We start from the raw sequence: 24,975 nt of genomic DNA, 5'->3' as shown, positions 1-24,975 counted from the left end.
ATTCCTATGAACACTAAGATCCCGTTTACTCTGCCCCATGAAGGAACCTTAAAGTGAGTCTCCGTGTCGTCTGTGCGCACTTTCCACTGCAAGAGGGGTGTGAAAGGGGCCTGGCTGCAAAGGTAAACCAGCCCAACCAAATCAAAAAGGGAAAGAAGATAAAGGAATGGGGAAAGGCAGAAAAAGAAGGGCAGATGAGACAGACCCTGGGTGAGGGGGAGTGGAAATGCTCATTGCTAGAAGACCCAGCAGAAACAAAATTGGCTCAAGGTGTCCTTTCTGGTTGGGGTTGTGTTTCCCATAGGAAGTACTGCCACAAGGCTGAGGAGGAATCATGATTTTTCCATGGGCAAAGGAGTTGGGGTTTTTAAAAGGGCTATTTGTATTGTTGTTTTTCCAAGGCAGTTAGGCCTGGGTGAGCCTACATCCTGCCCCAGTGGGCAGCATTTAACTTAAATCAGCTTTTATTGACAGTGAACAGGAGCGGAAGCAGGTATGGGGCAGGGGCAAGGACCATGGGGTTTACATCTAGTGAAGGGGGAGTAGACTGTTCTCTCCCTTGCAGTAAACTGCCTCTGAGTCGTACATTATCCAGTGCCATTAACGGGAGTGCGGCCTGCAGGAGAGCTTGATGACACACACTGAGGAGATTTTCCATTACTCCTGAATGGGGGCAGATAAATCCTCCAAGATCTGAAATGCCTGAGGTAAATTAAGATTATAGGATTAATTCTTGTCTGCAAAAAATGTTTGGAGAAGACCAAGGGAGCAGGGGAGAGTCTGATGATAGTGCAAAAGGATCGCTGTTCGGGAAACAGAGGCTGGAAGGGATATGTTGTTTAATGGTTTCCCAGCTGTAAGAGGCACATAATTATGGCTTGCTTTTTTTCATCTGCAAGACTTCAGTAGTGGACGGTCGATAAGAGTTCATACCAGTGGAAGCAGAAAAACATGAGCAAGGGGTATCTGTTTTCAGTCTATCCTCACTCATGGCATTGGATCTGATTTGGTCTCTTTTTTTTCCCTCATTTTTATGATTATCTGAATTCCTTTCTCCACTTGCTTCTTCACGCCTGAACCTTGCAGGCAATCTCTGGGCATTTATGCAAATGTAGAGAAAGCAGCTCTGCTTTCGGAGCTGCTGCTCAGCTACTTTCTATCCAGCTAGGACCACATTTTTAAATAAGTAGGTGCCCAAATTGTGCCTGCAACATAATGTGCACGTGAGCAAATGAGTAAGGGAAAATGGACATGAAAATTGGATAATTGTGTACACACACACACACACACAGCTTCCCTGTATATACTGTAACCTAGTGGAAAGAGCACTGGGCCACCATTCAGTAGACCTGGGGGTCTATGCCCATCTCTGCTACTGGTTTGCTAGGTGACCACAGGCAAGTCACTTCATCTCACAATGCCTCAGTTTCCCCCTCTGTAAAATGGAGATAATGATACTGACCTCCTTTGTAAAGTGCCTTGAGGTCTACTGATGAAAATGCTATATAGAAGCTAGGTATTATGTATAATTACCTCTTCTTGGTCCAGTGAACCTACAAACCAGAAGACCTGGATTCTGTTCCTGGCTCCCCCATGTGATCCCCATGTGTCTCAGTTGCCCCTTCCACCTTTGTCTGTTCAGACCATAAGCTTTTTGGGGTAGGGACTGTCTTTCACTATATGTCTGCACAGTGCCTGGAGTGGTGGGGCCATTGGGTATAACTGTGATGTGAATAACAAGAGTCAGGTTGCCTGTACATAAAATTATCGGTTTGCCTGCAAAATATACATGAGCAAGGACTCAAGTGAGATAGCCATTTTTTGCTCCTCATCATTCTCTCATTCCCCCTTCAGCTGTGTGTAACCTAGAGTGCATAGTCATTCCCTTTCTGAAATGCTCCAGGTGTTAAATGCATATGGCTACCCTAAATTGTTCCTCATTAGTTTTCTCCTACTGTAACACACTGCCATTTCTGTGTGCATCACATACCAGTGTGATATTGCCCTCTAGTGGCAGCCCACTGTGGGGTTAAAGAGTTGCTACTGCTATGAGATACGGGAATTTTCTGTAGAGACCAGTGGTGTGGGAGCAGAAGAACAAATGGTTCTAGATCTCAGATGCATGTGTGATTTATACAGTAAGTGTGTCCGTTGTCTGCACATGTGGATTTGTTATATACTACCTACCTTGACTGTTTCATGAGAATTAAGAAACTGCTCTTCGAGGCTAACCTGAACACAACCCTGGCATGATTGTTTAAATGCACTCTGAAAGCATGAGGCAGGCAGCCATCAAATGCTGAGACATCAAGCGGAGTGTGGTCTGTGTAGATAGTGTTGTGTACATATCCCAGCGCGCACACAATGTCTGTGTATCAGGAGCTATGCAAACATTTTGGATAGAGGTAGGTGGGAAATGCTTTTCCCATCCTGCAAGGAAACTTTGAACGTGCCCAAAACCCAGCAAGTAGTATGAGATTCCAGTCCAGATCTGTTTGCCTCAACGCCACCAGAACATCACTCACACACCCTTTGGAAAGGCTAAAGGAAGGAGCAGATTTAAGCAGCAGATTTAAGCCTGGATTCAGCAAGGCACCTAAGTGCCTGCCTAACTTTACACACGTCAGTGGGACTGTGCACATAGTGAACGTTAGGTATGTGAACTGAGATCTTAAAGAGCTCCACCGAGGAGATTCTCTTCTCCGAAAATATGAGGTGCTCTGTGGCTGAGGAAGACAGGACGGGCATCCGCAGTTGTGGGGCTCTTAGGGAATGCAGCTGGAAATGAGCCTCAAAGCCTCGGTAGAGAGACTCATGCTAGCCTGCAAACAATAGCATGCCATCTTGAGCCCTCCTAGTAGTGGCCAGGATGGGACACTTGCTCCCAGCTGCAGAGTAGACATACACTTCATTAGAACAGGGCTTTCTCCTGTAAACTTCCTCCTTCATCCCTTCCCAGCTGTACGCACTTTTCCTAATCCCATGTTACAGAAATTAGTACACGCCTTCAATGCATCCCCAGCCAGCCTCACCCAGCATGTCCTAAAAAGCATAGGAGTGAGTCCCACTCTGGGTCATTTTAGCAACTGCCCACAGAAACTCTTCCTCAGCTCCTGATTCACCTTACAGGGCAACTAGAAACCTATTCCCCTAGCCTCCAATGGCCCTTCTTAAGTCACAGCAGCAGTGTTTGACTGGCTATGGCAGTGCCAGCTCAGATACAGCACGAGCCAAAACAGTGCCACATGCTGCCTTCCTTGGGTGCACGCTTCAAAGTCTTAATAAAAAATTGCTACTGGGCCAGCTCAGAAGCAGGACTCTGGAAGGTTCATAAGTAGGTCAAAACAAAATCAATTTCCTCCTGTCAGGTCAGACTCTGCGCCTCAGTGCGCGCTATTTCCTTACCCGATTACAGCTTTCAGTTCCCAGCCATGGCAACCCTAAGGATGTTCAAAACATGGTTGGAAGGAACGTTTGAGGATAAAGTGTGCTTTCCACTCCCTCGTGCTCAAAAACAGCTGGACCGTTTTTGCTCAGACTTTAAAAACAAAAACAAATCACCTTCAGGCATGGAAAATTCCAGCCCCAAGATAGCATGTCTCACCAAGCGACGATAAGCAGATGAAAGCACGGAGTTAGGATGGAAACTGTTGTGCAACCCTGCGGCTGCAATTGTTACATCTCTGTACAATATGTCTAGCTAAAGCAACCATTGCCACAGCAGCTGGGTTTGCTGCCCACCATCGTGGCTACCACGCCAAGGACTGAACCAGGGATTTCCAGAGGTACAAGCATGTGCAGCTACAACTAAAAAGCCAATGTGAGAGCTGTGGGACAAATAACCTCTGGGTTAGCCATAGAAATCTCATCCAGGGTATCTGAATCACTCAATCACTTGAATCGCCCCACCCCCACCTACAACACTTACATGCTGTCCACCAGCAGGGGAGGAACTGGAGACCTCCAGAGATCACAGAATCATAGAGATTAGGGTTGGAAGAGACCTCAGATCATCTAGTCCAATCCCCTGCTCAAAGCAGGACCAACACCAACTAAATCATCCCAGCCAGGCCCTTGTAAAGCCGGGCCTTAAAAACCTCTAAAGATGGAGATTCCACCATCTCCCTAGGTAACCCATTCCAGCGCTTCACCACCCTTCTACTGAAATAGTGTTTCCTAATATTCAACCTAGACCCCCCACATTGCAACTTGAGACCATTGATTCTTGTTCTGTCATCTGCCACCACTGAGAACAGCTGAGCTCCATCCTCTTTGGAACCTCCCTTCAGGTAGTTGAAGGCTGCTATCAAATCCCCCCTCATTCTTCTCTTCTGCAAACTAAATAACTCCAGTTCCCTCAGACTCTCCTCCTAAGTCATGTTCCCCAGCCCCCTAATAATTTTCGTTGGCCTCCACTGGATTCTCCAATTTGTCCACATCCTTTCTGTATTGAGGAACACAAAACTGGACACAGTACTCCAGATGTGGCCTCACCAGTGCCGAATAGAGGGGAATAATCGCTTCTCTCGATCTGCTGGCAATGCTCCTACTAATTCAGCCCAATATGCCCTTTGCCTTCTTGGCAACAAGGGCACACTGCTGACTCATATCCAACTTCTCGTCCCCTGTAATCCCCAAGTCCTTTTCTGCAGAACTGCTGCTTAGCCAGTCAGTCCCCAGTCTGTAGCGGGGCATGGGATTCTTCCTTCCTAAGTGCAGGACTCTGCACTTGTCCTAGTTGAGCCTCATCAGATTGCTTTTGGCACAGTCCTCCAGTTTGTCAAGCTAGAGTTGCTACAGCTTGAGCTGAAGAGTTCCAGTCCAGAGGTGATGGCTTTATATCCCCTTTGGATCGGACACATGTAACGCATACAGGTTATACAGGCACAGGTGACAGAGACCAGTAAACAAAAGCTGAGTTATTTCCACGTAGATCTGAAGGGAGGATTTTGCCCTCACCCCTTAGATCTCCATTCTGACTGAGTCTGGGCAGCCAGGCCACAGAGACATGATTGCCCCAGCCTCCAGACAGCCATGCAGTCCAGGCGTGGGGAGGACTGTAGGGCTGCATGGCCAGTATCTATGCAGGCAGCAGGAGGGAGCAGACAGAGTGTGCAGTATGCTAGCTTGGGGTCTGGGCCAATGCAGCACAGAACAGCAGCCATGGGTGCCCTGTGATGCTGGGGAGCATCCCCCAGTCACGCATCATCTCAGGCTGGTCCTTAGCAGGTTGAGCATTAGTTCTGTAATGGTCTGTAGTTAGTGCTGTGTGACTTTGCTTTTATATTCCTAATGGTTCCTGGACCTCGTTCGCTTTTGGGCCCTAAGCTGCCCCTCTTCTCCAGCAGCAATGCTCTTCTCCACCCTATTGCAGGATGGGGAGAGCCGCTGGTGCTTCTCACGCCCTCACAACGTGCTCTGTGGGAGACAACAGCACGTGGGAGCAGGAATAGATTAAGGGATAGGCTCTATCGGCCTGTGTCTAGGGCCCAAGACTTCCAGCGTCACACATCTAGACGGGAGTCCCAGCTTTTTAAAAACAGTAATGGCCAAATCTTCAAAGGTGTTTAGGTTCCTAATTCCAGTGGAAACACTGGGTTAGACCCATGGTCCAGCTAGCCCAGTATCCTGTCTCCAACAGTGACCAGTGCTATAGGGGGAATGTACAAAACACAGCTATTTTGGAAAGAGCCACCCCTGTCTTGCCCTCCTTGTTTGTGGCAGTCAGAGGTTTAGGGACATGCAGTTGCATCCCTGACCACCTTGGCTAATAGCCACTGATGGACCTATCCTCTATGAACTTACATAGTTCTTTTAAACACAGTTATACTTTTGGCCTTCATAACATCCCATGGCAATAAATTCCACAGGTTAATTGTACATTGTGTGAAAAAAGTATTTCCTCATTTGTATTAAACCTGCTGCCTGTTCATTTCATTTTAGTATTGTAGAAAAGAGTATATAACTCTTCTCTACTCACCGCTAGGCACCTAAATACCTTTGAGAATCTGGGCCAAAGTCTCTAGCTCTCATAGTTAAAGCCCGAAAATGTTACCTGCTGGTGCTGTGCTGCCTGCCTGAGTCTGCCGAGAGCCTGAGACACAACTGAACTTCCTCATTCATTTCACTAAGATGCTACCTCCAGGACCCACTGCATTGGAGTGTGTCTAGCAGAGAAGAGTGCAGCAGGCATGACTCATTCAAGCAATGACACCACAGCAGTGAAGCAAGTACCGCTGCTCCTGAGTGGAAGTGGCCCTGATGCTTTTCCTGGGGGGCAAAATGGACCTCATGCTACTGCCTTGCCTCTCTGATAGGGGAAAAGCTCTCAGCAAATCTCACACTAGGGACATAGCCTGCGGGTAGGGCCTTGGGAAATCCTGTTTCTGTAGCACCTGGTACAATGGGACCCTCTAGGGATTATGATGATAATCTGAACACCTTGGTGTCTTAGGTTTCTCCTGCTTTTCTCCCTTTGGGATTTTTGTTTCCCTTTTATTTATGGATTTTCATGGTGGACTGGGGAGATTTGATTCTGATCTTTTGATTTGATTCTGTGGCTCTCTCTTTTCCCCCTTGCCCTTTATTTTTTTTAATATTAATTTCTTACACGTGTGTTTTGTTTCAGGGGGAGGAAGTCGGTTTTAGGGCAAATGGAAAACATTCATATGAATAGTATTGGTTGCTGGGTTTTTTTGGTGGTGCTTTTGTCTGATGCCAAATCCTATCTAATCAGCAGGCAATGCTGTCACTCGAAAGTTAGATGAGCAGCTGAAAATACAGCTCACGGTTCCGAGCCCCAGAGTTAGTAAAAATTAGCTTTGAAGTTAAGATACCATTAAAATAAATAGCATCAGAACACTTCGAGAGCAGAGGCAGTCTGAGAAGGGAAACGAACAAAGGACGGAAACACAAAACAGCAGCTTAGATTCTGCAGGATGGAGCAACACCTTGAGGAACCACAGACTTTCTGCACCTGTGGATTTCTGTGACAGACAGCAGTAGATGAGGTTTGGTTCGAAATACACTCTGCAATTGTGTAATGGGAACTCTGTTATTGTTTTAAGTCAAATGCAGTCTGGCAATGAAGGATGTTTGGTCAGAAACCACATCCCTTCAGAATAGCCTTAAAGGTAAATGCTCTGATTTCCATTGCTCCCAGTCACTGGGCTGCCACTGGACAGAATGGGAACTCCTCTCTGGCTTCTCTCACCAATGGTGAAGCATAGGGATTTTCTGCCTTTGGCCTGCATAGTATTTTACTTCCCCAAGATTATGGGTAGGGGGAGAAAACAGGCTATAAACTTCTCAGTGGCTGCAAAAATCAGTAACATCTGCTGCAGTTGTGAGTAGCTGGTTTGGAGAAATACACAGCAGAGGTGCCTCCGTTTATTGCCCATTGCTACTCCTCTCCCAGGGGCTGTCACTTGGGCAGCATGGGACCCGAGAGCCACTCCCACTAGGAAAACAAAAGCTATAGCGCTGACTGAGGAAGAGGGAGAAGGCTAGCTCACAATCATGGACCCTCGGGTGCTGTCTCTTTGCAGGATCAGGGCCTTAGGGAGGCTGTATGCAAGTCAAAAGCTAGAGTGTTCCTTGCACTACACAATGCCACACAGGTGTAAGTAAGGGGGAATGAGATCCCCTGGGGGCTACCCAGAGCTCAGATCCAGGAACACAGGGGTAAGTGGGAGCTGTATATCTGCTATCTTCTCAAATTGGTAGGAGGGGAACAAGGGCATCCCATGGCTCAGGGTGTTCTGAGGCCTCCTTCCACAGGGGAGATGAGTCTATTACAGCACACAGGTCCATAATCTGCTTGTTTAGCTCAGGCTACACAGGGGGCAGGGGGTGGGGTTGTCAGGTCTGGGAAAGGATCTGTGATGCTCAGAGCACTTCCCCCTACCTGAAGAAGAACTCTGCATGGCTCGAAAACTTGTGTCCCGCACCAGCAGAAGTTGATCCAGTACAAGACATTACCTCACCCACCTTGTCTCTCTAATATTCCAGGACTGACACGGCTACAACAATACTGCATGCAATAATTTACTGCTGATAGAGACCAGTAAATCACCACTCCTTCTGCCTGGAGCAAGGAGGTACAATTCTCTCCTGGCAAAGCTATGCATTACCCTGCACTCAGGCCTCTGCCACAAATCTAATCCCATGCAACCAAGTTACATCTCAGTGTAACCCTCCTGCCCATCAGAGTTGGCAGCAACAAGGCCCGGGTTCAGTATCTAGGGGTTCCATTACAATGCAAAAGCATCTTGAGTCCCCACCCAGTGACCTGGGACAATTGCATACCCCCCACCCCGGGGCACCTCTATGAGGCCATACTTCCCCTCTCTCAAGCACAGGGTCTGAGTGTAGCAAAAGCTTTTTAATAAAGGAGAGAAACACCAAAACCAGGATTCATAACAAAAATCATGAGCAAAAGACCCACCCCCAAGTAAGTTTGTCAGTGTCCTTTTCCCCTAAGGGTCATAAGTCTAGCAACCCCACAGTGCACCACCCATCCAAAGCAAGTCTGATGCTTAAACCCAGGTATCAGTGATTGCAACTGTGCAGCATGTAACAAGACTCCAAATGGAGTTTTTAAATAAAATAAAATAAAATAAAATAAAATAAAATAAAATAAAATAAAATAAAATAAAATAAAATAAAATAAAATAAAATAAAATAAAATAAAATAAAATAAAAGCTCTGTTATTGCACACAGGAAAGGCCCAGGCCCAATCCACTGGTGTTTGGAACCCATGTCCCATGCCTAGTTAGTGCTACTTAGGTGAGGGCGAGTCTCTCTGTCATAAAATGTCAAGTACAGCTCTACTGTCCTTGATTCGCATAACTAGGATAACAACCCTTTATTACTCCTGCCCCAATAATAAAGAGACTGGGGATCCCACAGCAGCCAAAGTGACCATTTGGGCAAGCAGCCCATCATGTTAGGCAGGGTGGGTGTGCCCATGCAAATGAGATCAGCCCCTGAAGTCCTTTTCCACAGCTCACCACCAGATATCAGGGAGAGCTCATTCTGACTCTGCTTACATCAGTAAAGGCCTGATCCTGCTGCACTGATTTTCTGAGAAGAGTGCTGCTTGCCAGAAGCTAGGATTCACGATGTGATGGAGAGACTGCCGAGACTCATCAAGCCCTTGGATCACTACCCCTTCCTGCTTCTCCATGTGGGCACCAATGATACTGCCAGGAATGACCTTGAGTGGTTCACTGCAGACTATGTGGCTCTGGGAGTTTGAGGCGCAAGTGGTGTTCTCGTCCATCCTCCCTGTGGAAGAAAAAGGCCCGGGTAGAGACCGTTGAATCGTGGAAGTCAATGAATGGCTACGCAGGTGGTGTCAGAGAGGCGGCTTTGGATTCTTCGACCATGGGATGGTGTTCCAAGAAGGAGGAGTGCTAGGCAGAGATGGGCTCCACCTAACGAAGAGAGGGAAGAGCATCTTCGCAAGCAGGCTGGCTAACCTAGTGAGGAGGGCTTTAAACTAGGTTCACCGGGGGAAGGAGACCAAAGCCCTAAGGTAAGTGGGGAAATGGGATACTGGCAGGAAGCACGAGCAGGAGAGTGCAAGAGGGGAGGACTCCTGCCTCATACTGAGAAAGCAGGATGATCAACAAGTCATCTTAAGTGCCTATACACAAATGCAAGAAGCCTGGGAAACAAGCAGGGAGAACGGGAAGTCCTGGCACAGTCAAGGAATTATGATGTTATTGGAATAAGCTTGGCTTAACAGTGAAATCCTTGCTGATCTTAAACACAAAAAAGAAGCTTACAAGAAGTGGAAGATTGGACAAATGACCAGGGAGGAGTATAGAAATATTGCTCAGGCATGCAGGACTGAAATCAGGAAGGCCAAATCACAATTGGAATTGCAACTAGCAAGCAATGTTAAGAGTACCAAGAAGGGTTTCTTTAGGTATGTTAGCAAAAAGGGAAAGTGTGGGCCCCTTACTGAATGGGACAGGCAACCTAGTGACAGGGGATGTGGAAAAAGCTATTGTACTCAATGCTTTTTTTGCCTCTGACATCAAGAACAAGGTCAGCTCCCAGACTGCTGCAATGGGCAGCACAGTATAGATGGAGAGCAGTTGACCAGCCTTCTGTGGAGAAAGAAGCGGTTCAGGACTATTTAGAAAAGCTGGATGAGCACAAGTCCATGGGGATGAATGCACTGCATCTGAGAATGCTAAAGGAATTGGTGGATGTGAATGCAAAGCCATTGGCCATTATCTCTGAAAACTCATAGTGATCAGGGGAGGTTCCGGATGACTTAAAAAACGCTAACATAGTGCCCATCTTTAAAAAAGGGAAGGAGGAGGATCTGGGGAACTACAGGCCAGTCAGCCTCACCTCAGTCCCTGGAAAAATCATGGAACTGGTCCTCAAGGAATCAATTTTGAAGCACCTAGAAGAGAGGAAAGTGATCAGGAACAGTCAGCATGGATTCACCAAGGGCAAATTATGCCTGACTAACCTAATTGCCTTCTATGATGAGATAACTGGCTCTGTGGATGAGGGGAAAGCAGTGGACATGTTATTCCTTGGCTTTAGCAAAGCTTTTGATACGGTCTCCCACAGAATTCTTGCCGGCAAGTTAAAGAAGTATGGGCTAGATGATTGGACTATATGGTGGATAGAAAGCTGGCTAGATCATCAGTCCCAGTGGGTAATGATCAATGATTCCATGTCTAGTTGGCAGCTGATATCAAGTGGAGTGCCCCAAGGGTCAGTCTTGGGGCTGGTTTTGTTCAATATCTTCATTAATGATCTGGAGGATAGCATGGATTGCACCCTCAGCAAGTTTGCAGATGACACTAAATTGGAAGGAGTGGTAGATTCGCTGGATGGTTAGGGATAGCATACAGAGGGACCTAGACAAAATTAGAGGATTGGGCCAAAAGAAATCTGATGAGGTTCAACAAGGACAAGTTCAGAGTCCTGCACTTAGGATGGAAGAATCCCATGCACTGCTACAGACTAGAGACTGAATGGCTAGGCAACAGTTCTGCAGAAAAGGACCTAGGGGTTACAGTGGACAAGAAGCTGGATATGAATCAACAGTGTGCCCTTGTTGCCAAGAAGGCTAACAGCATTTTGGGCTGTGTAAATAGGAGCATAGCCAGCAGATCAAGGGATGGGATCATTCCCTTCTATTCAGCATTGATGAAGCCTCATCTGGAGTACTGTGTCCAGTTTTGGGCAACACACTACAAGAAGGGATGTGGAAAAATTGGAAAGAGTCCAGTGGAGGGCAACAAAAATGATTGGGGGCTGGAGCACATGACTTATGAGGAGAGGCTGAGGGAACTGGGATTATTTAGCCTGCAGAAGAGAAGAATGAGGAGGGATTTGATAGCTGCTTTCATCTACCTGAAAGGGGGTTCCAAAGAGGATGGATCTAGACTGTTCTCAGTGGTACCGGATGACAGAACAAGGAGTACTGGTCTCAAGCTGCAGTGGGGAAGGTTTAGGTTGGATATTAGGAAAAACGTTTTCACTAGGAGGGTGGTGAAGCACTGGAATGGGTTACCTAGGGAGGTGGTGGAATCTTCTTCCTTAGATGTTTTTAAGGTCAGGCTTGACAAAGCCCTGGCTGGGATGAATTAGCTGGGGATTGGTCCTGCTTTGAGCTGGGGTTTGGACTAGATGACCTCCTGAGATCCCTTCCAACCCTGATATTCTATGATTCTACCACAAGCAAAATTTTGACCCTGAAAAGGAAGATTTGCCAGTGATTCCGAGCTGTCCATTAGGACTCTGTTATTGCTATTGATTTGGTATGGAAGGCATTCAGCTACCCCATTGATTAGGGAGGATAGCTCAGTGGTTTGAGCATTAGCCTGCTAAATCCAAGGTTGTGAGTTTAATCCTTGAGGGGGGCATTTGGGGCAAAAATCTGTCTGGGGATTGGTCCTGCTTTGAGCAGGGGGTTGGACTAGATGACCTCCTGAGGTCCCTTCTAACCCTGATATTCTATGTGCAGCAGTATAAAACCCTAAGAAAAATAGTTGGATGGACCATTTTACAATGGGCTTGGTAAGCAGCAGGCTGTGCAGAGTTTCTGAAGGCAATACACACTTATACTGCCATTTCAGAGAGCTACACTGAAACAGTAGGCAGCTGAAGCAGGCTCTTATTACTCCGTACTTCCACACATGAGGTCAGAGTCTGCCGGTTTCCCCAGGGCCAGCAGGAGTTAGGGAAGCTGTATAAGTGATGCAGTCAGGAAGGGAGCAGATAAGTACCTCAAAAGCAACCACCAGCTGAATCCATTAACAGGCTTTGAAGAGTGCCTTCCTCAGTCCCTCCTGGGTAAAAGGATCATAAATGTGTAGAAGCACCTTGCCTGGGTAAGTGAAAGGTGTGGGAGACACCACAGAAAAGTTGGTAAAACTTGATGAAGCCAGTAGGAGTCTATAGAAATTAAACAAAGTCCTATAGAAAACTCTGAAAACATTCAAAGACTCTGAATTTTGGCTGATGTAAACCAATTCAATGAGACTATGCCAATTTACACCAGTTGATGATTTGGCCTTATAGTATTTCACAGATTATACCAGCCTATAGTTCTGCTACACACAAAAACTGTTAAAAAATGTTGAGGGCAAAAAGGGTAGGAAATGGCAGGATTAAGGTGGCTTGCACATCCTTAATTCAGCCCCCTAGCGTATATGCAGTATGAGGCAGTCTTTAATTACATGATCACATACTGTTTTCTGACAAGACCCCTGCCTCTTTCAGTGCCCATGACAGATAGTGCTCAGGGAATGAGCAGCCATTCAATATTGTGTTTTATCCTCATTGCTCAGGGTTCCGCCCTAGGCCTTATTTACTGCATACTATTCAAACCCTGCTCTGAAGACAGAATTTCTACTCTCCTTATGTGCATTTCTATGCTCTGCACTGAAGGACCCGAGTGCTTCACAAGCATGAATGAATTTATATCACAACACCCCTGATAAATGGGGGTCTAATATTATCCCCATTTTACAAATGGGGAACTGAGACACCGAGGTATGTCTACACTGCAATTAAAAACCCGCAGCTGGCCCATGTCAGCTGACTCAGGCTGCGGGGCTGTTTCATTGCAGTGTAGATTTCTGGTCTCCGGCTGAAGTCTGAGCTCTGGGATCACAGGCGCTGACTTTCATTTTTCCCTTTGGTGCTCCACGCCCACTCCTCCCCTTTTCCCAAGGCCTCCCCTCAATCCACCTTTTCCTGGCCCAGCCCCGTTCACCCCTTCCCCCAGCAGCTCCTGCCCACTGACAAACAGTTGATCGGTGATTGGCTGGTGGGCACTGAGCACCCACTATTTTTTTCCATGGGTGCTCCAGCCCCAGAGCACTCAGAGAGTCAGTGCCTATGTCTAGGACTCTCCCACTTCACAGGGTCCTAGAGCCTCTAGGCTCCAGGCCAAGCCCAGAAATCTACAGTGCAATGAAACAGCCCCACAAGCCCAGGTCCCATGAGCCCGAGTCAGCTGGCAGAGGCCAGCCATGACTTTTTAATTACAGTGTAGACAGACCCAGAGAGATTAAGATCAAAAGTATCCACTAATTTTGGATGCCGATTTGGGATACTTAGGACCTGTTTTTTCAGAACACTTAGCATCATATAGCAATTTGTGTGTCCAATTCACAGCTCCCATTGACTTCACTTGTAGCTGTGAGTGCTCAGCACATCTGCAAATAAGCCCCTGGGGTCTGAAGTTGGATACTCAGAAAATGAGAAACACAGTTAGTGGCCACATGTTAAAAAATTGGTTTAAGCAACTTACCCAGCCACACACAGCAACTCACACCTCAACTGCTAGAACAGGGCCTCATCCTCCCTGATTGAACTAACCTCATTATCTCTAGCTTGCTTCTTGCTTGCATATATATACCTGCCCCTGGAAATTTCCACTACATGCATCTGACGAAGTGGGTATTCACCCACGAAAGCTCATGCTCCAAAACGTCTGTTAGTTTATAAGGTGCCACAGGATTCTTTGCTGCTTTTACAGATCCAGTCTAACATTGCTACCCCTCTGATACTTGACAGCAACTCAGTGGCAGAGGTAGAATTCAGTTCTCTAGGGCAGCTTTCTTTTCCTGCAATCCCCCTCCTCATACTACACACCTTCCAACTACAGCAACACCCGAGGCCAGTGGCTGACAGACAACAGCCTCCTGCATTACAAAACCTCAATTCACCTACTAACCAGGTCCATCCTGTGCACTGAATACGACAGGAGTCCAATGGAGAAAAAAATAGCATGTGATCACGTAACGAAAGAGCGTATCATACTGCAGACCCACAAAGGGGCTCAGTTAAGATTTCACAAGCAAAAATTCTGGCATTTCCTAATTTTTGAGTGCTTAATTTCGCAACCTCCCTAATGTTCTTTTAATGAATTTTTTGTGTATAATTTCCTAGGTAATTTAAAAAGCAAACTGAAAATACAGAAATTCCCTCATGTAGCATCACATTAACACCCACATGGGTCATTAGCAGGGTTGGACTCTTTAGATCCCAGCACAGGCCTCTGCCCCTTGAACCAATTAAGTAACTGACAGCAGTAATAGGTTGTCAGCCTCTATATAATTAAACTGACCTCCTTTATAACGCGGTTTGAGGTCTATGAATGAAAAGCACTATATAAGAGCTAGGTATTATTGTTATATGGACCAGCCACTGTAGGGGCATGGGACCACACTTTGCCAGTGGATTTCAGACATCGTTATTGACGGTTGAGGAATGGTGAGACTCAGAAATCTTGGTTTCATTCCAGGTCTTGAGGGCAGTGTTCTCTTGTAGCCATCATTCTTCTGTTCCTGTTTCCCCTAAGCTTGACTTCTGTTACCCGTTCCCTCCAGCCTGTCTTTCTCCTAGTCCTGTCTCCCTCCCTACCCCCAGCCCAGTCTCCACACACCAGATTTTCAAAATAGCTCAGCACTCAGCAGTTCCCATTTTGATATTGATGACCAGCTTTTCAAAAAAGTTCAGCACCTAACAGTACAACAGAAAAGAACAGCATTATCCCAAAGGTTTATCACTACCTCTTCCTCTAGTGAGGTGGGTACTGTAATGTTCTTGGAAGTCCCTAAGTGGCGCTATTGCTGATGGTCTTACTAAATATATCTTGAACGCATAGCTGCATCATGTAATGTATCACAGACAAATGCTTTTTTGTCAGCTGTGGTGCACTTTGTTTGGAAGCTGAGAATATCCCTTGTATCTCTCTCTCCCCTCTTCTAACTGATTTATTTTCTTACATTTAGATACTGCCTAGAGTTTTTACCCACGCAAACAAACAAAATAGCACACGGTACCAAAACACTGCAGGTACTTCTGAATAAAGAGGCAACAATTGCAGTTAATACATGGATCTATTGCTGCCAGTCAGACCTGATTCCTTGTGGTGCTGATCATTGTTTCTGGAAGCATCGCCAATCCATCCGATAAAATGACATTTTAGTCTAGGATATAAGAGAAGATACAGGCACCTGAGAGTAGGGCTATTTTGTTACTTTTATGTCTCAAATAAATAAATAAATAACACCAGAGGCATGGGAAAATGCACTCTCTTCTGAATGACACACTGGTTTTGCCCTATTTCTTTGAAATTAGACCCCCAGGAAGGTTTCAAGGCAAGCATTAATAGATAGCTAATGCTGACCAGGTGCTCCTTGTGGAAAACATTTCCTCCCCAACAATAAACAAGGGGCTGTGGGAGGGATGGGGGGTGGAAATCACATTTGTTTAAACATTTTCCTGTTCAAATGCTAGCGAAAAGGCAAATCAGATTCCATGGGGGGAGCAGGTATCTTTTCAATTTAAAAAGCAAGCTCAAGGTGGAAGTTGCCACAGTTCTATCAGTAGCAACTTTATAATTTTACTCAGAGGGCTGAATTCCCTCGTTGTATGTACATTTCCACCCTGGCTCAGATTCCCAAGGACCCCTGGAGCTATATAAGTAAAGGATGGGTTCATGAATATAAAGGCACTGGAATGGGATTCGAAAGCCATGTATTCAATTCCTGGTTCCTTCACAGACTTTTTGTGGGACCTTGGGCCAGTCACTTAATCTACCCTATACTTCCATCCCCCCATCTGTAAATGGGGGGCAATATTCACTACCTCACTAAGGTGAGAATGACGTCCAGTGGGAGTTGCTCAGGCACCACAGTGAGGAAGGCTAGCTGGAACCAGAGTGCAAGCTAGTAGTTCCGCACAGCTGTCTGCTTGACAGCCATAGTCCACCCTGGTGTAAGGGTACAGCTCCACTTCCTCATTTAAGCTGCTCCTACTTATGCCAGCAGTGAATCCGGGTACGGTAGCCCTGTGCATACTCTCCTCTATCATTGTTGAGGGAAGAGAACGGTGGGCCCAACACCCCATTCCCAGTCTGTGAAGGGCCAGCGAATGAGGCACAATGCCCCCGAAAATACACTTTCAAGATAGCTTGTGACATGCCAATTTCCCCCACCAGCCCTTGTGCCTCAGTTTCCCCATATGGGAGACAGGTCTAATGCTCACCTATAAGAGGTGTATTGGGAGGCTGTCATAAACAGATAAGAAAAGTTAATAGCACAGAAGTACTTTATATCTCTTTGACTGTAAAGGGTTAACAAGTTCAGTAAGCCTGGCTGTCACCTGACCAGAGGACCAATCAGAGGACAGGATACTTTCAAATCTTGAGGGAGGGAAGTTTTTGTGCTGTGCTGTTAGTTTTGGTTGCTGTTCACTCTGGGGGCTCAGAGGGATCAGATATGCAACCAGGTTTCTCTCCAATCTCCATGATACAGTTTCTTATAGATTCAGAATAGTGAGTACTAGATAGATAAAGCGAGTTAGGCTTATGTTTGTTTTCTTTATTTGCAAATGTGTATTTGGTTGGAAGGAGTACAAATGTGCATTTGGCTGAAAGGAGTTCAAATTGGTATTTTGCTGAAAAGACTTTAATTTGTACTTGTATACTTAGGCTGGGAGAGTATTCCCAGTGTCTACAGCTGAAAGACCCTGTACCTATTCCATTTTTTTAAATTTACAAAGATAATTTTTACTGTTTTTTCTTTCAATTAAAAGCTTTTCTTGTTTAAGAACCTAATTGGTTTTTTATTCTGGTGAGACCCCAGGGGACTGGGTCTGGATTCACCAGGGAATTGGTGGGGAGAAAGGAGGGAAGAGGGAGAGAGAGGCTGATTTCCTTCTGTGTTAGGATTACTGTCTCTCTCAGGGAGAATCTGGGAGAGGAAGAGAGAAGGAGAGGGAAAGGTGCATTTTCCTCTCTGTTTTGTGATTCAAGGAGTTTGAATCACAGTGATCCTCCAGGGTAACCCAGGGAGGGGAAGGCTGGGAGAGGCAACGGTGAAGGAAAGGGTTTACTTTCCTTGTGTTAAGATCCAGAGGGTCTGGGTCTTGGGGGTCCCTGGGCAAGGTTTGGGGGGGACCAGAGTGTACCAGGCACTGGAATTCCTGGTTGGTGGCAGCGCTACAGGTTCTAAGCTGGTGATTAAGCTTAGAGGAATTCATGCTGGTACCCCATCTTTTGGACGCTAAGGTTCAGAGTGGGGAATTGTACCATGACAGAGGCTTATTTCATTAATGTTCAGTTAAAGTGCTATGAGATCTACTGATGCAAAGTGCTGTAATTCTGGACAGCCAGCTGAGATCCCAGGAGTCCCCAGGTTTCAGGTCACTTCCATTCCCAAGGTTTATCCAAACCTCTAAGGTCAGATTCTGTGCTACACCATGCAGGAGGCACAGCACGAGCACCCGTGGGGCTCTACACCCACCTAATGCTGGGCTTGCTGGGGACTTAAATCCCTAGTATAATTTACAGCAGCCCCATGGCCTCTATTTTGCTAAATTCAACTGCCCAAACTAGCTGGAATAGAGAGCATTCTAGCCACACTTCCAGCCACTCCTACACCATGCTGTGCAGGAAAGCAGAGTACAGCTGCCTATACCTCCCCAATATCAGACTGAACCACTTTCATCTCTACACCCAGTATATGGCTGATCTTGGGCTCCCTGCCATCTTCCCTTCCCCATGAATAAAATGAGGTTAATGATACAGACCTCCTTTGTAAAGCCCCTTGAGACCTACTGATGCTAAGTGCTGCATAAAAGGTAGGAGTAGTACCATAGAATTTCCCCTCGACACATGACACAGGGATTTAAGGAAGTGCAGTGTTTAACATTTGCTCCACTCTAAGCAAGGGACTATCCTGTGGTATCTTTCTCCTTCCTCTGCTTCGTTATTCCCCCCCCCACACACACACACACCCAAACAACAGGGCTGTAGCAGCACAAGTGCAAAGGAAAGCCTTGTCTGTCATCCGCCAACACACAGCCCCACACATTCAAGCCACTCCTGTCACTGCACGCCCAACATGTAAGCTTTTTTAAGTGGCCCTGGGCAGTCAGTCAAGTCCTGAAGTCTTCTGCAGAATGTGGGTGTAATTAGATAATTAATAACTTGTTTAAAAGGCTAAATGGAAGCTTTCCTTAGAGAGAGGAAATAATTATATATCATTTTTGATATGTGAGCTGAGTCAGCCCTCAGAGGGGAGATACAGTGTCTTCCATGAAAAGCCAAAAAATTACGCCGGGCGTCCCTTGGGCAGTTGTGGCTTACAGGGCTTGCCTCGTTAGTCTGAGCTGGGCTGGGCAAATGAACAGCGGCATGTTCATTATTCTCCCTGCACAGGAAGGCGTCTGCTGGCACAAAAGGCCCCTGTTGTCCTGCCACGTGACCCAGTCGTGCTTAAGCAAGATGAGCTCCGTACCCCTTGGTGAGATTTAACCTGTGGGGCACTTGAGCCTAAAGGCTGTTTCAGAGACATTGTGGGTTGGATGGAGCTGTGGAGCTAGGCTGAAGTGCTACAGCTGGATTGAAATGATGAGCTTATCCCTATGTTTTAAAAGGCTCTAGAGCCCTCGCTCTTTGCATTCTCCCAGGGACATCTAGCTGAAATTTGCTGACAGGCTGGAATGGCGAAGGTTAAACTACACAGCCAGTCCAGCACCTAATGGGAGATACTGATTGGCTTTGAAGAATGGTAGCCCTGCGGCGTCCCTAGGATCCAGGAAAGTGATGCACGGACCCGGACCTGGGATTGCACAGGCTGCATGATGAGGGTGTTGCGTCCATCTCTGGACTTAACCCTTTCGCTGCCATCCATACCATATGCCCTGGAGAGGCTGTAGAACTACAGACTAGATTTAAGATGTATAGCCTACTGTGGCATAAAAATCAGTGGACTTGTTTTTTAAATGCATGGAGGCCTGAGGCGTGCACCCAGACTACTGCTCCCCAAGGGTGGGGAGTAAATGTGTGTATTTGCAACAGGGTCAGCTTCATTGTACAGGGAGAACAGGTAGTCACTGAAAGGAGATGCTCGGCATTGGCCTGCCCCTACTCCCATGGAAGTCAATGGCAGTTTTACATTATTTTGCTTTAAAATGTAACATAAAATAGGCAAACTCACCTGGGCAGAGCATCAGATCTTCACATGTTGTTGGATTAACAGGTCCCGCGCAGGGTTTCTGGAACTTTGAATTCTCCAGGCTGGTGAGGGAATGGGGACAGAGCAAATTCCATCTGTAATTTAACATTCCAAATATGCAACCATCTGCGCAAGATAAAGTGAAGGCATTTTGCTTTTGTACAGTATTCCTTGACTAGCCCACATAGCAAAAAAAAAAAAAAAAAAAAGATGTGCCAGGTACTCAATGTGTAACACTGACACACAGACACCATTGGCTTGATATCATAATGCAATACCTAATGTGACACACACTTTAAACATGTAATTAAAATAGGTATTGAATTACATACAGTGGGTCACTGAGTCTCTTTCTCAGGCAAAACTATCCTGGATAGTTCTTTGTTTGGAAAAGGTTTCTAACGAATTAAAGGGTTTGGGTTGAGTTAAAAGTGCTGGGAATAAATGCTACCAGGTGCACGTTGGTGTCCCGGATGTTCAGGTAGCAGAAATCTTGCTTCTGGGCCAGAAGGCTGGGAGGGTTCAGGTTCTGCACCACGACGTGTCTTGAGGGCCCTACTCCCCTAGTCTCAGGGCCTTGTTGCCCAGCAAAATTCTCATGTGTCAGGGTACGCTCATCACCCTGTGCACACCCTAGGGATTGGTCGTGGAGCCCAGATCCACTCACTCCGTGGGGTTCCAATTCACAGCCCTGGAGCAGGTGGCTAAGGTCTGCGCCCAAGGTTTCTGTATGGCTGCTTCCCTGAATTGCTACCTCCCAGCCCCTTTCTCCCAACGGGCAAAGTACAGACATGAAAGAATATAAATCAAACTGTCTGAGTCCCTTGTCTCAAGTGGTCTGGTAGAGTCACAATAGGCAAAGGTCCCAGGTAGTGCTGCCTCTATGGAGCTAAAAGCGTAGATGGATTCACTTCCCCAGCCACTTGCTACTGAGCTGGCCTGGTCTCCTTAGGAGCGCCTCCTCCAACCAGGGTGGGGTGCCTGGACCCAAAGTACCTCATTAACCCCTTCCTTTCCAGCACAGGGCTTGTACTCCCCATCACAGCAGCCTAGCGCAACGTGTAAAGGTGAGGGTGAAAGAACATAGGACTTGCCAGACTGAACCATTCCTGAGGTCCATCTGTACAGTAGTCTCCAACACTGGCCAATGCCAGATGCTTCTTCACAGTCAAGTGCTAACCTCCCATGATAGCATATATAAGCAGGAAGTGTCTTTCTAACTTTGGGTAGTTAAGCACAGATCATCCAGGGTATTTAGGCTCCTAACCTCCATTGATTTCAGTGGAAGTTAGAGCCTAAATAACTGTGGATCTGGGCCTTAGTGTTTCTGAACCCATGGTTTATGACTTGAAGATGCCAACTAACAGAAGTTTCCAGATCACAGGCCCTGGTTCTCATAAGGGGCTTCAATCACCCTGACGTCTGCTTGGAGAGTAATACAGCAACGCACAGACAATCCAGGAAGTTTTTGGAGAGTGTTGGGGACAACTTCCTAGTGCAAGTGCTAGAGTAACTAACTAGGGGCCGTGCTACTCTTAACCTGCTGCTCACAAACAGGGAAGAATTGGTAGGGGAAGTAGAAGTGGGTGGCAGCCTGAGCAGCAGTGACCATGAGATAGTCGAGTTCAAGATCCTGACAAAAGGAAGACAGGAAAGCAGCAGAATATGGACTCTGGACTTCAGAAAAGCAGACTTTCACTCCCTCAGGGACCTGATGGGCAGGATCCCCTGGGAGGCTAATATGAGGGGGAAAGGAGTCCAGGAGAGCTGGCTGTATTTTAAAGAAGTCTTATTGAGGGCTCAGGAACAAACCATCCCGATGTGCAAAAAGAATAGCAAATATGGCAGGCAACCAGCTTGGCTTAACAGAGAAATCTTTGGTGAGCTTATACACAAAAAGGAAGCTTACAAGAAGTGGAAACTTGGGCAAATGACTAGGGAGGAGCATAAAAATATTGCTCAAGCATACAGGGGTGTAATCAGGAAGGCCAAAACACAATTGGAGCTGTGGCTAGCAAGGGACATGAAAGGTAACAAGAAGGATTTCTACAGGTATGTTAGCAACAAGGTGGTCAAGGAAAGTATGGGACCATTACTGAATGGGGGACATAACCTAGTGACAGATGATGTGGAAAAAACTGAAGTACTCAATGCTTTTTTTGCCTCAGTCTTCATAGACAAGGTCAGCTCCCAAACTGCTGCACTGGGCAGCACAATATGGGGAGGAGGAGAGTAGCCCTCAGTGGTGAAAGAACAGGTTAAGGACTATTTAGAAAAGCTGGACATGTACAAGTGCATGGGGCCGGATCTAATGCATCTGAGGGAGTTGGCTGATGTGATTGCAGAGCCATAGGCCATTATCTTTGAAAACACATGGCGATCAGAGGAGGTCCTGGATGATTGGAAACAGGCTAATGTAGTGCCCGTCTTTTAAAACAGGAAGAGGGAGAATCTGGGGAAGTACAACCTCATCTCAGGCCCTGGAAAAATCATGGAGCAGATCCTCAAGGAATCCATTTAGAAGCACTTGGAGGAGAAGAAGGTGATCAGGAACAGTCAACATGGATTCACCAAGGGCAAATCATACCTGACCAAACTGATTGCCTTCTATGATGAGAAAACTGGCTCTGTGGATGAGGGGAAAGAGTGGACGTGGTATATCTTGACTTTAGCAAAGCTTTTGATATGGTCTCCCACAGTATTCTTGCCAACAAGTTAAAAAAGTATGGATTGGATGAATGGACTATAAGGTGGATAGGAAGCTGGCTAGATTGTCAGGCTCAATGGGTAGTGATCAGTGGCTTGATGTCTAGTTGGCAGCTGGTATCAAGCCCCAGGGGTCGTCTCAGGGCTTGGTCCTGGGGCCGGTTTTGTTCAACATCTTCATTAATGATCTGGATGATGGGATGGATTGTACCCTCAGCAAGTTCATGGATGACACTAAGCTGGGGTAGAGGTAAATACACTGGAGAATAGGAATAGGGCCCACAGTGACCTAGGCAATTGGAGGATTGGGCTAAAAGAAATCTGATAAGGTTCAATAAGGACAAGTGCAGAGTCCAGCACTTAGGACAGAAAAATCGCATGCACTGCTACAGGCTGGGGACCGACTGGCTAAGTGGCATTTCTGCAGAAAAGAACCTAGGGGTTACAGTGGACGAGAAGCTGGATATGAGTCAACAGTGTGCCCTTGTTGACAAGAAGCCTAACGGGATATTGGGCTGCATTAGTAGGAGCATTGCCAGCAGATTGAGGGAAGTGATTATTCCCCTCTATTCGGCACTGGTGAGGCCACATCTGGAGTATTGTGTCCAGTTTTGGGCCCCCCACTACAGAAAGGAGATGGACAAATTGGAGAGAATCCAGTGAAGGGCAACAAAAAATGATTAGGGGGCTGGGGAACATGACTTAGGAAGAGTCGCTGAGGGAACTGGGGTTATTTAGTTTGCAGAAGAGAAGAGGGGGGGATTTGATAGCAACCTTCAGCTACCTGAAGGGGGGTTCTAAAGACAATGAGATGGGCTGTTCTCAGTGATGGTAGATGACAGAACAAGGAGCAATGGTCTCAAGTTGCAGTGGGGGAGGTCTAGGTTGGATATTAGGAAACACTATTTCAGTAGAAGGGTGGTGAAGCACTGGAATGGTTTACCTAAGGAGGTATTGGAATCTCCATCCTTAGAGGTTTTTAAGGCCCGGCTTGATAAAGTCCTGGCTGGGATGATTTAGTTGGGGTTGGCACTGCTTTGAACAAAGGGGTTGGACTAGATGACCTCCTGAGGTCTCTTCTAGCCCTAATCTTCTATGAGTCTATGGCAAGTTTATATCCAGCATAAAATGCACCCTAATTAGCACAACTGAGCATAGCATGATAGTATCATCATTCATGGAAACATCTAACCTTCTTTTTGACTCCTGCTAAACTCTTGGCCTTCAAAATCTCCTGTGACAGGGAGTCCCACTGGTTAGTCCTGCCAACATTTTTCCTTTCAGTAGTTTTAAGATGTATTGTCATTTCATGTCTCTAGGTGGCCCCGGGTGTTGTGTTATGAGACAAGGTAAACAGGAGCATCTGAATGACATTCTCTACACCATTCATCACTCCATCTATTTCTACTATGTTAGCTCTTGTTTGTGTCCTCACTAAGCTAAATAATTCTGAATTAATCCTAAAGTTCCCCTCCCCGGATGTCAGGAAGTCTATCTCATCTGGAAGCCTTTCCATGCCTCTATGGGTGCTTGTGTAGGTATGAATCTTGATTCATGAAAGCAGCTCTATTCAGGATAGCACTGTAACACATGCTTAACTTTAAGCCTATGTAGAAATCAGCGGACTTGTTTTTGAAATGGATGGAGGCCTAAAAGACTGCTGGTGGGGTGGGAAATAAACATTGGATATGCGTCATTTTAGGTTTAAGTATAATCCTAAACAAGAATAGATTTAGACATATGTTGTCCTGAATCATTGCCTTGATTTGTAAGAGGAAAGGGCTTATCAGAGAACATGCACAGGAAGATGTCCAGTATGACATGTTTTTCCCCCTCTCTTTTATTCTAGACTGTCCAGTGTCTGAGACTGAAGAGGAATTGGATGTATCCAAGTTTATAGCTTCTGAAACCTTAACAACCTCAAGTAAACTGGTCCTAAAGACCCCTCTAGACCTCCCTAGCTCTGAACTCTTGCAGAGCACTTAGACTGAGTGGAGAAACAGCACCAAAGGGAATGGGCTGAAATTTTGCAACATTTCTCCCCAAGAGACTGAACCAAACGGAAAGAAAAGAAAAGAAAACCACGTTGACTGTGTAGTGTCATTGGGTTTTTGTTTGTGGGTGTGTTTGGTTTTATTTTATTTTTTTCTGAACATCTTAATTCAGGAATACATTTATGAGAAATCTTTCGGGTTGGATTTTATCTTCCTTTGCTGTATTCTTTTTTTTTAAATGTATATTTTAACTCAAAATGATTTCTTGTACAGTGACATCAAAACTGGACCAAGGCGCTCAGAAAAAAACCATCATGGACTTCCCAAATCCTGCATGATTTGTTTCAAGTAAAGTCTGGATTACAGATTCTGCTCTTCCAATTGCTCCATGATGTGCTACAGCTAAACCCTTTGTCAATGTTTCATTTTCTGTTCCAGTGTATATGTTGCTTATTTGTTTTATTTATTGAGATATTTTTTAACAAGCTATGAGACTGCAATGTGGCTGTGTATACTGCTTCTCTTGCCACTAAAAATAAAGTTGTCCTGCGGCTACTGGAGGTATTTGATTTACTTTGTGATTTCACCATCCAACACTTAAGCAAAAAGGACACGAAGTTATTTATTTGTTCCTTTCACCATGTCTCCATTTAAACAGACACACCAGTAACTAAAATCAGTTTCACAGGTTATAGGGCTTACTACAGCAGTAATAGGGTAAAATTCTACGGCTTGTGTTATGCAGGTCAGATTAGATTAT

The 24,975-nt window shown here is 46.0% G+C and overlaps 1 protein-coding gene across 1 annotated transcript in view; it reads left to right on the top strand.

Moving 5' to 3' along the window:
* The window catches only part of TWIST2 (twist family bHLH transcription factor 2), an 82,570-nt gene extending 57,849 nt beyond the window's left edge, over window positions 1–24,721 (top strand). Inside the window, exon 2 of the mRNA XM_030580151.1 lies at window positions 24,071–24,721. The gene's annotated coding sequence lies outside the window, so the exon portion shown is untranslated. The remainder of the gene's footprint in view (window positions 1–24,070) is intronic.
* The last annotated feature ends 254 nt before the right edge of the window (window positions 24,722–24,975 follow it).

Source organism: Gopherus evgoodei, chromosome 11 (assembly GCF_007399415.2).
Source record: "Gopherus evgoodei ecotype Sinaloan lineage chromosome 11, rGopEvg1_v1.p, whole genome shotgun sequence".
Taxonomy (NCBI): Eukaryota; Metazoa; Chordata; order Testudines; family Testudinidae; genus Gopherus; species Gopherus evgoodei.
The sequence above is the reverse complement of the archived record's forward strand: the minus strand, read 5'-3'. Positions and strand labels throughout refer to the sequence as shown.